This window comes from Globicephala melas, chromosome 9 (assembly GCF_963455315.2).
Source record: "Globicephala melas chromosome 9, mGloMel1.2, whole genome shotgun sequence".
Taxonomy (NCBI): Eukaryota; Metazoa; Chordata; class Mammalia; order Artiodactyla; family Delphinidae; genus Globicephala; species Globicephala melas.
The window spans coordinates 79648813-79661871 of NC_083322.1; the positions used below are offsets into that span (position 1 = coordinate 79648813).

Sequence of the window (13059 nt, forward strand, 5' to 3'; positions counted from 1 at the left end):
TAGAAGAGCTAATTCCAGTAGAGGACACACTCCTGTGTGACTTAAAGGATAATGTTCCGAGGCAAGAAAGTCTCTACTTCTGCTTATGCTTTTTTGGCATATGTTACAGATGGCATGGCAGTGATCAAAGCTGGAGACCAGGAAACACACCACACAGATGAGTGAGCTTCCTTATTCTTGTTCCAGGGGGATTACCAGGTACGGATTGGTCATTAGCATGAGATTTCTCAGAATTCCTGCAAGATAGTGTGTCAGGTACACATGGCACAAGATCATATTTCTTGTTGATACAAGGATTTTTCTAAAAAATATTTAGGAAACTATCTTCTGGAAAGAAAGAATATAAATTGTGGGTACCTGGACTGGTAGGTTGTAATATACTATTTTTAAGATTCAGTGATATCATACTTACATATTAATGATTAGCTGTATTGCCAGGACAAAGAAAGATGTTTCTCTTCTTTATCCATTTATTTTGAAATTAATCAGAGGAAACTATGTTTGAGTCAGTATTTCCGATAGGGACATCAAGAAAATGAAATAATTTCCCTTTTTTTTTTACACATTTTTTAGTATGTATAATACTCCATATCCTAATTTGATTGCTTTTATCAATAAGAGTGGTATAGCTTGAAATATATATGTATGTTCAAGTGATACTGATTAATGATTAACAGTTGTTTCTGTTTTTAAATTTCTGGATTTGTCTAATCAGTATGCCATAACAGGCTACATTTTGGTGTGTATGAACTTGGAGTTGCTGTTTTGGAAGCAAGGATGCTGAACTGTCTTTAATAGCTGTAAAAAATCTTCAAACAGCCAGTGCTTCAAGGTCTTCATTATATAAAGAGAATGTTTTTAGAGTCAGACACATCAGGATTTAGATTGAGCTCTGCTACTTTTTGCCTGGATAAGTCGTTTAACTTTTAGTACTTTGGTGTTCTCATTTGGGAAATCGGGATAATAATAGTGGCTGCACAATTGTTATCAGGTTTACAAATAATGTGTCAGAAACATTTAATATAGTGTTTGATATAGTATTTCACAGAAGTAGTGAAAAGATGGTACTTACTTTGGAGATCTTTGATGATAAGAATAGTATGTGCTACTTAAGCTTGAATTCCGTCCCCTCTCTCTGAACATGTGTAGATAATTGACCGTGGTCAGGTCTGAGCTCTGAACTGCAGGGATTTGGAATATTCCTAATGGAAAAAGCACAGATTTGAAGTCAGAAGACTGAATTAATGTCATCCTCATGATGGTTAGGCAAGTTGTTTATGTCCTCTGAGTCTCCTTTTATCTCATCTGGATGGGTTGATGTTTCAGTTAGGAGGTTTCAAGACCTATCTCATGGGGTTAACTGTGAGTATGAAAGGAGCTGATGTATTTTTCATGCTTAGTTAACTATGAAGATCTAGACTAAAGAAACTACTTTGTTAAGGATAGACGAAATTATTTTCATAGATGACAGTTAATCTCACAAAGTTCAGGCTTCCTGTAAAGGAGCATTGATCTGCTAGAGGTATTCTGCTATAATGGAATATCATTTTAGGTATTTATTAGACCTGAATAAATTTTAAAAAAATTTAAAACCTGAAGTGATTAAGTCATGTCCCATGTAAATATATCACCTCCTAACCGTAAAACCATACTTTTGGCTAGTCTTATAAAAAGGCTTCTAAGTTTTTCTTCTTATCAACAATTTATTAATCTCATGTCTGATTAAAGTCTATGGACATACGTACAATGACTATCTGCTTATGTAACTCTCATGGTCTGTAAGTCGCTGAAAGCATATCTTGTTAGTAAATAGAATCGTGGTGTAGGTGTCAGATGTCAGGTGTCTGGCACCCAGTGTGTGGACGGATCTTTCTCATCAACTCCTTTTTATGGCTGTTGACAAATCACAGAAACTCACTGGATGTTCAGCATTAAGTGAAGGGGGCCCTCCACAAGACCCTTCTGTAATGCATACTTTTGAGACACTTTATCTGTTGAAGAGATGCAGAGAGATTGAACCTTGAGAAGAATCATACAATCTAAGGTGTGGAAAGAGGAAGCAAAACAGTAGTATGTGTGCTATAATAAGTTATGTATGTTACATAAGACGGAAATGTGAGCCCTAGAATTAAGAATGTGAGACTAATTACATAGAATGAAAGGAATGAAATCAGAATGGATAAATCATGACCCTTACGTCTCAGGGCTCCTTCCTCACCTGTACACGTCCCTTCCAAGGCTCCAGGAAGTTAAAAAACATATGTGATGTTTGTGGCATTTGTCAGCTTTTTAACTTTTGTAATTTGTTGAGATTTATTTTGTCCTTTTAACAGATATTCACATGTATCAATTTTGTATTCATAATTTTCTCTTTTTTCTTAAAATTGCATAAGCTTCAGGCCTTACAATACTTGAATTCATCCCTGCATGAGATATTGTTTCTTATTGGGGGAGAACACTGAAGTGCTTACTGCGGAACTGTAAGGACGTATTGGTATGCAGCAGTAATATACTGACAAGATAGATGGAGGTGATAAAAAGGGAGTTCAGAAAGAAGGTTTTAGGAAGGAGTAGAGGTGAGAATATCAGGAATATGGGAAATAATAAAGAATGCAAATGGGTCAAAACGTTTCTTCAGTAACTACTCTACAGGTATATCCTAGAATTCTATCATTCTATAATTCCACCTTGCTTTCAAGGTGGTTACAGCCTAGAAGGGCAGTGGATAGAGGATGTTGACTGTGGAGGAAAAGTTTGGTCAGGGTCTGAATGAACAAAAATATAAAATAAACTTGAAGAACTAGGAGAAAGATGTATTTACGGAAAGAAAACCCATGATTTAATAACTTTTTTGACAATGTGTATTTTCTTCTAGTTTCAGTAAGAGAAATATAGAAATGCAGAATACATTGGTTGATTCTGCAGGCTTCTGTCAGAACCAGTATCATAACTAAGTGTGGGTTACAGATATGCCTCCTCCCCTCCCAGAGAATTCCAGGTAACTTTCAGGTAATGTCTAAGAACAGACTGTAAGCTCCTGAGGGCAAAGAACTCTCCAGGAACTGAAACTGAACTTTTTAGACTTTTATCTCTTTCATTGGTTAATTTTTTACATAGTTCATATTTTACTTATTTATAGTGATGGAGTACAGCCATGTTCCAGATATAGTGACGAGGCTGGAGCAGAAAGAATATTCTGTGGGAATGCAGATTTTCATATCAGACTACAGGTTTTTCATATATATACTAAGTTACACTGAGAGTGGTGGAAGAAAATAAATTTGCTTTTTTTTTCCTCTTAGGCTACTTTTGTTTTCTTTTACTCTCTAGTTTTTACTAGATCCCCGTCACTGTCAGGTATGGTGCTTGAGATTTCTAAGTTCTAGCGTGTGTGTGTGTGTGTGTGTGTGTGTGTGTGCGCGCGTGTGTGTGTGTGTTGGTAAATACATGGTCTATAGAGCAACCTCTCTTGGTCCTGTGGGATATGAATGAAGAAAACATGGACCATACATTTCAGTAAGTGAGACAGAAAGTAAAACCTACTTATAAGTATCACATAATAAGTGGTAATAAGTGCTAGGGAGAAAAAGATAACAAGGAGAGTGGATATGCCAAATAGGAAGGTAGGGTTGAAATTTTAGATGGGATGTCAGGGAAGGCCTCGCCAAGAAGGCAAAAAATGAGGAAAGCCCCCAAGGAGAGGAAGGAGTGAGCTTGGAGTTATTGGTATTATAGGCAGAGGAATGAAAAGGGCACAGGCCCAGAGCAAGAGCCTGCCCGGTGTGTGCCAGGAATAATAAGACCGCAGGGAGGCCAGCATGGCTGGCACTGAGTGAGGCTGTGAGTGAGAGAGAAGAAAGCAGGAATTTCCGGCTGAGAAGTAACCGATGTAACAGAATAACAGAAGTAACAGAGGTAGCATCTTCTAGGTCAGTGTAAGGACTTCAGCTTCTATTAATGTCAAATGAGAAGGCACTGGGCTGACACAAGCTGAATGACATTTAAATAAAATCACTCTGACTGCTATAAGGAGAACAGTTTGAAGGAGTAAAGAATAGGAAGGAGAGCAGTTAGGATGCTGTAGAAATAATCCAGGCATGAAATGTGGCTGTTCAGACCAAGGTGGAAACAGGGGATGTGGAGATAAATGATATTATATCTTATATCTATAAATACTAATACAACATGTGTATTAAATTTCAGCTCAGTGAAAATGACCTCAATATGTTCATTCATTTGTTCCTGTACACAGTATTCAAGTTTAGTAGGCCAAAATGTACTTCACCATTTTTTTTAAAAACTTAAATCTCTACATAATATAACAGACCTACAGAGCATTTAACATTCAAGTCTTAAATCTTATTTTAATTAATACAATAAATATACGTTCTTTAATAGAAGTCATACAACCTAAACAGAAATGAAACCCTCAGAATGCTAATATTCTTGAACGTAGATGAGGAATCAGGAGTCCTGGCTTTTTGAACTACCACTCAGTATAATTTCTAAAACAAATTTCAGATCTGTAAACATAGTAATAGTTACATTTACCCTACCTATTTTACTGAAGTGCTGTAAAGGTAAAATGAGAAAAAGTGGTCAAAATAACTTCGTAAAAAAAAACAACGAAGTCCCATGTTGGTACGATTAACATAAGTGAAATAGATCTAATTTTATTCATTTTAATCAAAAAGACTTCTTATAATTAGATGGTATACATCTGAAAGTTTTGTGTAATTCATCTAAAATATGTTACCATTATTTTTTGTGATTGTTAATCATGTTTGCTTCTGAATTAGAGGAGATCATTTCTCTACGTGAATTTTAAAGAGCTGGAGGGAAAATAGCTGAGTTTTTTCTCTATTATTTGACAGATATTGCTGTTAAGGTGTCTTCTTAAACAACTCTGGTTTATTAATGGAAAAATCAATAATTGTAATACGTTGTATATACTATATTATATATAGAGATTGAAATTACATTCTGTTTACTGTGAGAACTTTTTGAATAGAATTCTACCATCAAATAGCATTTGTTATGTGTTGAACATCCATCCAGCCAAAGTGAATTATTTGCTAGTTCTTCTTCATGATGTTAATAGAATACTGGCACTTCTTATGAAGTAACTTAACACATAATTCATTTTATTTTTGTAAAGTTTCTCTTAGGGTGATAAAATGGTTGTTGATTTTTTATTGTTTGAAATGACTTCTCTGTTTTATTTCTATCCTTTAACTCTTCAAATGATGAAAGAATTTATGTATTTAAAGTTCACTCTTTTAGTTTTGATTATACCATTCATAATAATTATATAGTGTCTTTGGCTCAAAATAAGCAAAATATAAAAACAACATTTTTATGCACAGAAATTGACCATGTTGTAATATTTCTAGTGATGAGTACTTAGGTTATGATTTTTTTAAAAAACTCTCCTTTGTAAAAAAAAAATGTATTTTCTTATACTCTAGAATAGTATACTGGAATTTTTTGCTCTTAAATTTTGATTGGGAGATTTCTTTTTATAACTTTACTTTTCAAAACATAGTTTCCTTTTTGTCCAATTTTGCACATGATTTAAAGTTACAACTCAGAAGTCAAAGCAAAGCTCTGTGCATTTTGTCTGTCAAATAATGTTATGAAGTGGAATTTGTATCTTCTATATATATGCTCAGTGGAGAGGATGATGATTTTGCCACTGGTTCAAACGTTTCCTGTATTTATTAAGAAACACTTTTCCTGATATAAATTGATGATATTTTATGTTAAAATCCATTGTCTGAGTAGTGGGGTACATTTAAATAACTTTATAAAGGGAATAGTACAGAACACATGAGTATCAAAAAAGGTTAAGAACATAATTAAAGTTAAAATCCTTGCTGGTTCGCTAGGGATACTGCAAGTAGAGGAGGCACCAGTTAAGACAAGCATTTCTCACGCACAGTTGTGTCATTTTCCCTAGCTTCCTATGTCCATTTAACCCAACTCTGTATCTCTATATATAATCTTGAGTGCATTTTGGATTAATCTGTTACTGTTAGCTGGTCATGATATCCTTTAGATTTGATGACATTAATCTGTTCATGCCATTTAATTAGAAAGTCAATAGAAAACATCCATTCTGAGTATTTTAACAAAATAAATAGGGAAATTAAACTGAGAAAAGTTTATAAATTTATGAACTGCACCCTATTTGAAATGAGATGATAGCATCACAAACCTATCATTGGATATCTCCACATGTTATATTATTTTCAGGGGGGGTCAATAAAATTTTACTAATCTATGCATAACCCCTTTCCTGCCTTATTCAGCCACATTCTGTTGTAGCCTGTTTCAAGTAACATATCTAATTCTAAACACCATAAACCGTAGCCATAGAGTGACTTTGGTATCTGTACCAATCCTTCCAGGAAATATTGAACTGGAATAATAGATTATTTTAGTGGTCAGAGTGATTAGAAACAGAATCCTATCACGATAATCTTCTTCAAATTGTACCCACAAATCATGGATATATTCCCCTATTTACCTTAACTCTGTTTAAAAAGCATGAATTTGCAACACCTATACTGGAGTGTAAGAAACGTACGACTTTTTCTGTAAATCAAATGTAGTCAGTTCCAATCTTCCCTTCATGTACTGGTGAGAAGTTGAAACACTTCAATTTTTTGACGTTGCCTGCCCCACGAGCACTGGGGAAGTTCCCAGTGAGGCTCTTACACATTCTAGAACACTGGGGGTTGGGCCTCTGTACCTTGACCCACACCGCATTGAGAGCAGTGTCCAAGCCTGCATGCTTCCTTGGCAGTGGGTGGCTCCTTTAAACTGTGACCAAATTTTCACGAGAGTAATTCTGCCTAGGTTGAGCCACCAAATCTAAGGTCAAGTTTTCTAATGGCACCGTACAGAAATTGTTCTTTTAGGTAATGCCATCTTCCCTGGATAATATAAGCAAGCAGGATACTGCTCTCTACTGCCCTTGCAACCTCCAGCCACCATTGTTGGGGGAGATCTTCTCCCTACTCTCTACCTCCCCTTCCTTTCATTCACCCTACATTCTTCTTTTTTTCTTTTTAAAATTCTGTTTAGTACTTTTAACATTGAAACTTAAAAACCTCTTCATAGGTTTTTAAGTGTACGATACAGTATTGTTAATTAAAAGCACAATATTATTTATCAGATATCTAAAGCTTATTTGTCCTGTATAACTGAACTTTTATACAAGTTAATAAGAAATTCCCCATTTCCCCCTCCCCCAGGCCCTGGCAACCACCATTCTATTCTTTGCTTCTATGAGTTTGACTATTTTAGATACCTCATATAGATGGAATCAAGCAGTATTTGTCCTCCCGTGACTGGTTTATTCCACTTAGCATAATATTTTCAGGGTTCATTCATGCCTCATATTACAGGATTTCCTGAATGCTGAACAATAAAGGCTGAATAATATTCCTTAATATTTATAAACCATATTTTCTCTATCCATTTATCTGTTAATGTATATTTAGGTTATTTCCACATTTTGGCTCCACATTTTGGCTCTTGTGTATAGCACTGCAGAGAACATAGGAGCGCTGATATCTCTTTAAGATCCTGATTTCAGTTCTTTTGGATAAATACCTGGAAGTGAGATTACTAGATCATGTGGTAATTCTACTTTTAATTTTTAGGAAGCTTCATACTGTTTTCCATAGTGGCTGCTCCATTTTGCATTGCAACCACCAGAGTACACTAGCTCCAATTTCTTCACTTCCTTACCAATACTTTCATTGTCTTTTGTGGGGTTTTGTTTGTTTGTTTGTTTGGGTTTTTTTAAATAATAACCATCCTAACAGGTGTGAGATGATGTCTCATTGTGCTTTTGATTTGCATTTCCCTGATGATTAGTGATATTGAACAATCCTTCCTACATCATTTTCCCTTCCAGCGGGCCTCAGCCTAATTTCCCATCGTTGTGCCTGTAGAAATGTGAAATTGGTTTCCCTTCTGGGAGTGAAGTGGAGAAAAGAGATGAGAAAACCAATCAGCTTTCCTAATGGTCACTGTTTACCCACCATAAAATGATATATCCCACAACAACTTTCTGTTTGTTCAATAAGATCTTCAATTTTTGCATGCCCAAATCTTCAAATGATATTGTCATATAGATAATGAAATAATTTCTAAGTTATCTTTCTTTATTGTGGTTAAATATGTCAGTATAGATAATATATGTACTCTTTGTGCTAGGTTTTACACATTTGAACATTGTTTATATTCAGGTGGGCTACTATGTAGTTTTGGTTAGCATAATTTGAATGAGTTTTCCTCTTTACTGACAGTAGCATTGGCCTGAGAGTTAAATGGAGTTCATATTTCTGCATTACCATCAGCTAACTGTGTGATGTTAGAAAAGTCATGTCACTTCATGTTTCACTTCTCTAATATATTGTACAAAAGACTAAAACTAGCACCTCTATACAGATCTTGCTTTATAATGAGTCTATGAATTAGTTGACATGCCTTTGCAAGACATTTCATTCATGTAATCCTCCTTCAATGACCCTTTTATTATTGACCATTAATACTGCAAAATATGTGATCATCTGTTTTCTTTACAATTTTTTTAATGAATGGAGGCATATCTGTTTTACATCTGGAAGTGTGGAAGTCATTAATTCTAAATATTTTCAGTAGACTCAGACCTAGAAAAAAAAAACTGTGGGTAAGCTCAGACAGTTCAACAGTAGTCTTTGATATTTCCTAGATAATTTTTTATATTCAAAATGTGATAATTTTGTAATATGTAAATTTCATTTGCGAATTTATATATGCAAGCCATACCTTGCTGATTTTTAAAGTGTTTCAGGTGTACAGTATTGAACATCTTATCATAATTGAGGACATCTCCTTTAATCTGTAAATAAGCAAGACACTACTCAAATACTATTTTTTTAACTTTACCTCCCTCCATTCTTTTTTCCTTTCCTTTTTTCCACCCTTCTTTCTTTCTTTCTTTCTTTCATATTAATGTATAAATAGGCTAAAATTGTAAAATATTTTAAAGTGTAGTTTTGAAAAATAATAAAATCCATCTACCTATGCATTTCTCTTATACTAACATTGCCTAACTTGAAAATGAATGAGTAATTAGTATAACTGTTGGGGACAATGTATTGGACTCCTGAAAATCACTTGCAGGGTTTGTTTGCTATTTAGAAAGCCAGGGCAGATAACCAGTTCAGCTGAGTTTTTCCTACTGCTGCTAGTTTATAGAGGGTTATTGAGAGCAGATGTCCAAATTTAGAAAATTAATCTAGAGTCATAGTTAATAATATCAGTGGAAAAAAGGATAAAAAATAAATTATAAATAATTTATTATATGCATATTTTTAAATTGTTTTGTGGGGTTTTTTATCCCAGCTGCATCCAATTCTCATTTCACAGCACACCAGCCCTGTTGGTTCCCATAAGGTCCCCTCCTCTGTGTGTGTGGTGGGGGGGGGGCTGTTTGCTTGTTTGTTCATTCATTTATTAACTCGTTTCTTTCTTTTTATCTCACTTTCTTTTCCTATCTGTTCTTCCCTCCATGAAAAACCATGATAATTTATGTAATGGTCTGTTGTTTATTTGTATGATATATAATGTTAGTATGTGTGAATATCATTTTAATGAACATAAATGTCATTGCCCTATAGATCAGATCCTGTTTCTCACTTGTTTTTACTCGGCAGATGATTTTAAGATGGATCTGCCCTTTGGTGTTAACACCTGGTATGGTCTCTCCTAAAACTGCAAAGTGTTTCCATCATGAGTATTTAATAAGCTCTCGTTGTCCATTTTTCCTGATACTACCACCTCCATACAAATAGAAAGTCAAGAAGATTTCTGGGTCCTAGGGTGTACATATGCTTAATTTAACGACGTTCTGCCACACTGCACTCCAGAGTGGTTGCATTTGTCTGCATTCCCATTAAAATAATTACATGTTTATAAATTGTAAATGAGCAGTTGTTTTTTCTCATCCTAACAGTCATAGTATTCTCACATCATAGAGTGGGGATAAAGCTAAAAAACCTCCAAGCAATTATAATCTCTCTTGAAGTCAAGGTCCCCTAAATCCCATATCCTGGTCAACATGCTGTATTTTCTGGCTTTCAAACTTTCCTCAATATGATGAGCGTTAAGTAATACATCATTATTGCTTTGATTGGAACTTTCTAATGTCTAATGAGTCTGGGCTTTTCTTCATATACTTAAAACACTTTTGAATTTCCTTCTCTGTGAATCTTCATTTTACGAATTGCCAAGATACTTCTGCTTTTTCTAGTAGAGTATCATTTTTATTAATTTTTATAACAGCATAAAATAGTAGATACATAGGTGGGGATCATCACAAAGGTGATGAATTGTGTAGTGCCTGCCACATAAATATTTGTGGAATAAATAAAAGACATGAGCTTTCGTGTGATATATGTTTGGATATACATTAACTTATAAGATTTTGACTGTTAATGCAATAATTTTAATACAGAAGATGTTTTTGCAGTAATGGTAAATATTATAGACAGAGAAATAACATACATGAACTTCTGATTTGTAAAGATAAGAATAGCTTTTGCCAATTTGAGAAACATATGAAATTCAGTAATCCCAGAAGTTATAAAAACACATATTTGAGAATGTTTTATAGTGATTGATGTTTTTAGAATTCAAAAATTACCTGATTATTGTCTTTCTTCAGTTTTTAATAACCTATTAGGTGTAAGACTTTGAGCAGCTAATTCTATCATGACTGTTGCACATTCAAAAAAATTCATATTATCTTAGTTTTCCTATTAAAAGTTATTACAAGAGGCACTTTCTAGGGATATAATTGAAGTATCTATGCAATCTCAAACTTGAACAACTGGTTAACATACATGTTGATATAATTTCAACATGAAGAAAATGTGTTTGCTCATAATGCTAAATAATAGATAAAACCACTCATGTGTTCACTGTGTTCTGGGAATTATTTCTAAACCAAAATCAGAGTAAAAAGTTTCTTCAAACAATTTCTGCATGCATTTTAAAATAGTTTATAGGATTTTACAATTAAAGTATTTTCAAAGATATCATATTTGAAGACACATACTTAACAGTACTTAATTCTCACAATGACTAAAAGCCATATTATGAATTTAAAAGTAGTTTGTATATTCACTTGGTTATTTTACTGTGGTTCTTGTAGGATTTGTAGGAAGTTGGAGAGGCAGAGGAAAGGGAACTGTGTTCAAGTCACATTCCCTATAGATCGCATACTCACCATTGAAACCAAAAATAAAAGGATAAAAGAACCGGCAAAATCTTTTGAACTGCAGTACTGCCCCAGTGCTAGTGGGAAACTCAGTAAGGGGAAAAGAAGTTCAGCTGGTATATCTTAGGACAGAGCAAATCATGTAGTTCATGATCTCAGGTATATATCTAGGTTAAGATCCTAGTTATCTGTATTTTTCATCGGTTTTATTAATGTGTCTAAATAGTTTTCCTGTTTACAACTAGAAGCATTTATTCATTTCACTGGATAAATATGTTTTATAAATTTGCCCCTTTAAGATGTGAAAAATGGACAGGTAAATTCAACAGAAGAAGCATGAAGATTATGCAGCTATTTCCTTTCATAGAATTTGCTCCTGCAGAAAAGTGACAATGCAATTTCTGAATTATAGCACTATTAATTTGTTTCAATTCAGAATCATCTGTTCATAAATGTACTCTTTCTTGTGACTAAGAAAAAGTGTGTTTTTCAGTGTGCTTTTCCTCTTTCAGCTCTAAATTTTTCTTTAGTGGTATTATCACTGTCTTTTATGTAATTTTCTCATTTTATGTGTACAACAGCCTGGGATTGTTGAAATAAACCTAAGGCCCATCTGAAGATAAAGTTTTCTTGGAGTAAGTTATAGAAAAGTCATTCTTGTTTGTGTTATTGTGGGCATTTTTATGGACTTCTTTTGCCATTTCCCAATAGTAAAAGAACTTCCCTTACTTGTTTGCAACTGGTAATATGCTTTCCAATGTATATCAAAATCATTAAAACTTTTAAAGACCCAGTCATGCCATGTTGAGAATTTCCCATGGAAGCCAATAGTGAGTAATAGGGAATTTCACATTGGCATCTGTGAAGCTCATTGAAAACCTAATTGTTCAACAAGTATATCTTTTTATTTAAATTATAACCTAGTCATGGCATACAGGTATTTTTTTCTCAGGTAAAGCTGGTAGCATTCACAAATATCTGGGCACTATAACTCTGGATGGTTTCATCGAATTTATATCTAGCCCACATAGCTACATATTAGGACCATGTGATTTGTGCCAAATACGTTCCCAAAATTATTTGACAGCTCATATAAAATGGACAAAAATACTAAATGTAAAATATTGAAATATTAATTATGTTACTACTTTTTTGTATGAAAATTACCTTTCTAGGAAGAGAGGAAGCATGAAATGCTCTGTAACCAGTCCAGCAACATAATTTATGGGACCCAGTGCAAAATAAAAATATGGGACTCTTTGTTCAAACAGTGTTAAGAATTTCAAGATGGCAGTAGCAAAGCATTAAACCAAACATGGGGCCCTGCTGAGCACAGGGCATACTATTGCACAGGCCACACACACACCCATGACGCTGCCTTCTGTATAACATTTCTGCTGCTTCTACTCAGGACTGTCTTGCATGCAGCGAAGAAAAACACACACCATGGGAATCTTTTTTATTTGAGCAAAGTTGAAGCTGTAACAATTTCTTAAAGGGAGCTTCGCAACAAAATCCTAATGACTTTTTTCTACCACTCCTATTCTGCAATAGAATGGAAGTTTACACTCTTCTAGTTGCTTGTTGCCCGTGGAAAAATTATATTGGTGGTTGCAATTATTTTTTTCCCACACAAAATTGGTTTAAGCAATATACAGTCAAGAATGTTTTCTTTAAAGCAGTGTGAACAAAATGCATGTGTTTGATACTATTTAATAGATTTTCAAGAGCAACGTTTTGCATGTTCTGTTTGACATATTTTATATGTTCAGGTAAGTTGA

The 13059-nt window shown here is 34.2% G+C and overlaps 1 protein-coding gene across 1 annotated transcript in view; it reads left to right on the plus strand.

The window, feature by feature from the left end:
- Window positions 1–13059, plus strand: part of PCLO (piccolo presynaptic cytomatrix protein) — a 373707-nt gene that overhangs the window by 268337 nt on the left and 92311 nt on the right. The gene's annotated exons all lie outside the window — the stretch shown is intronic.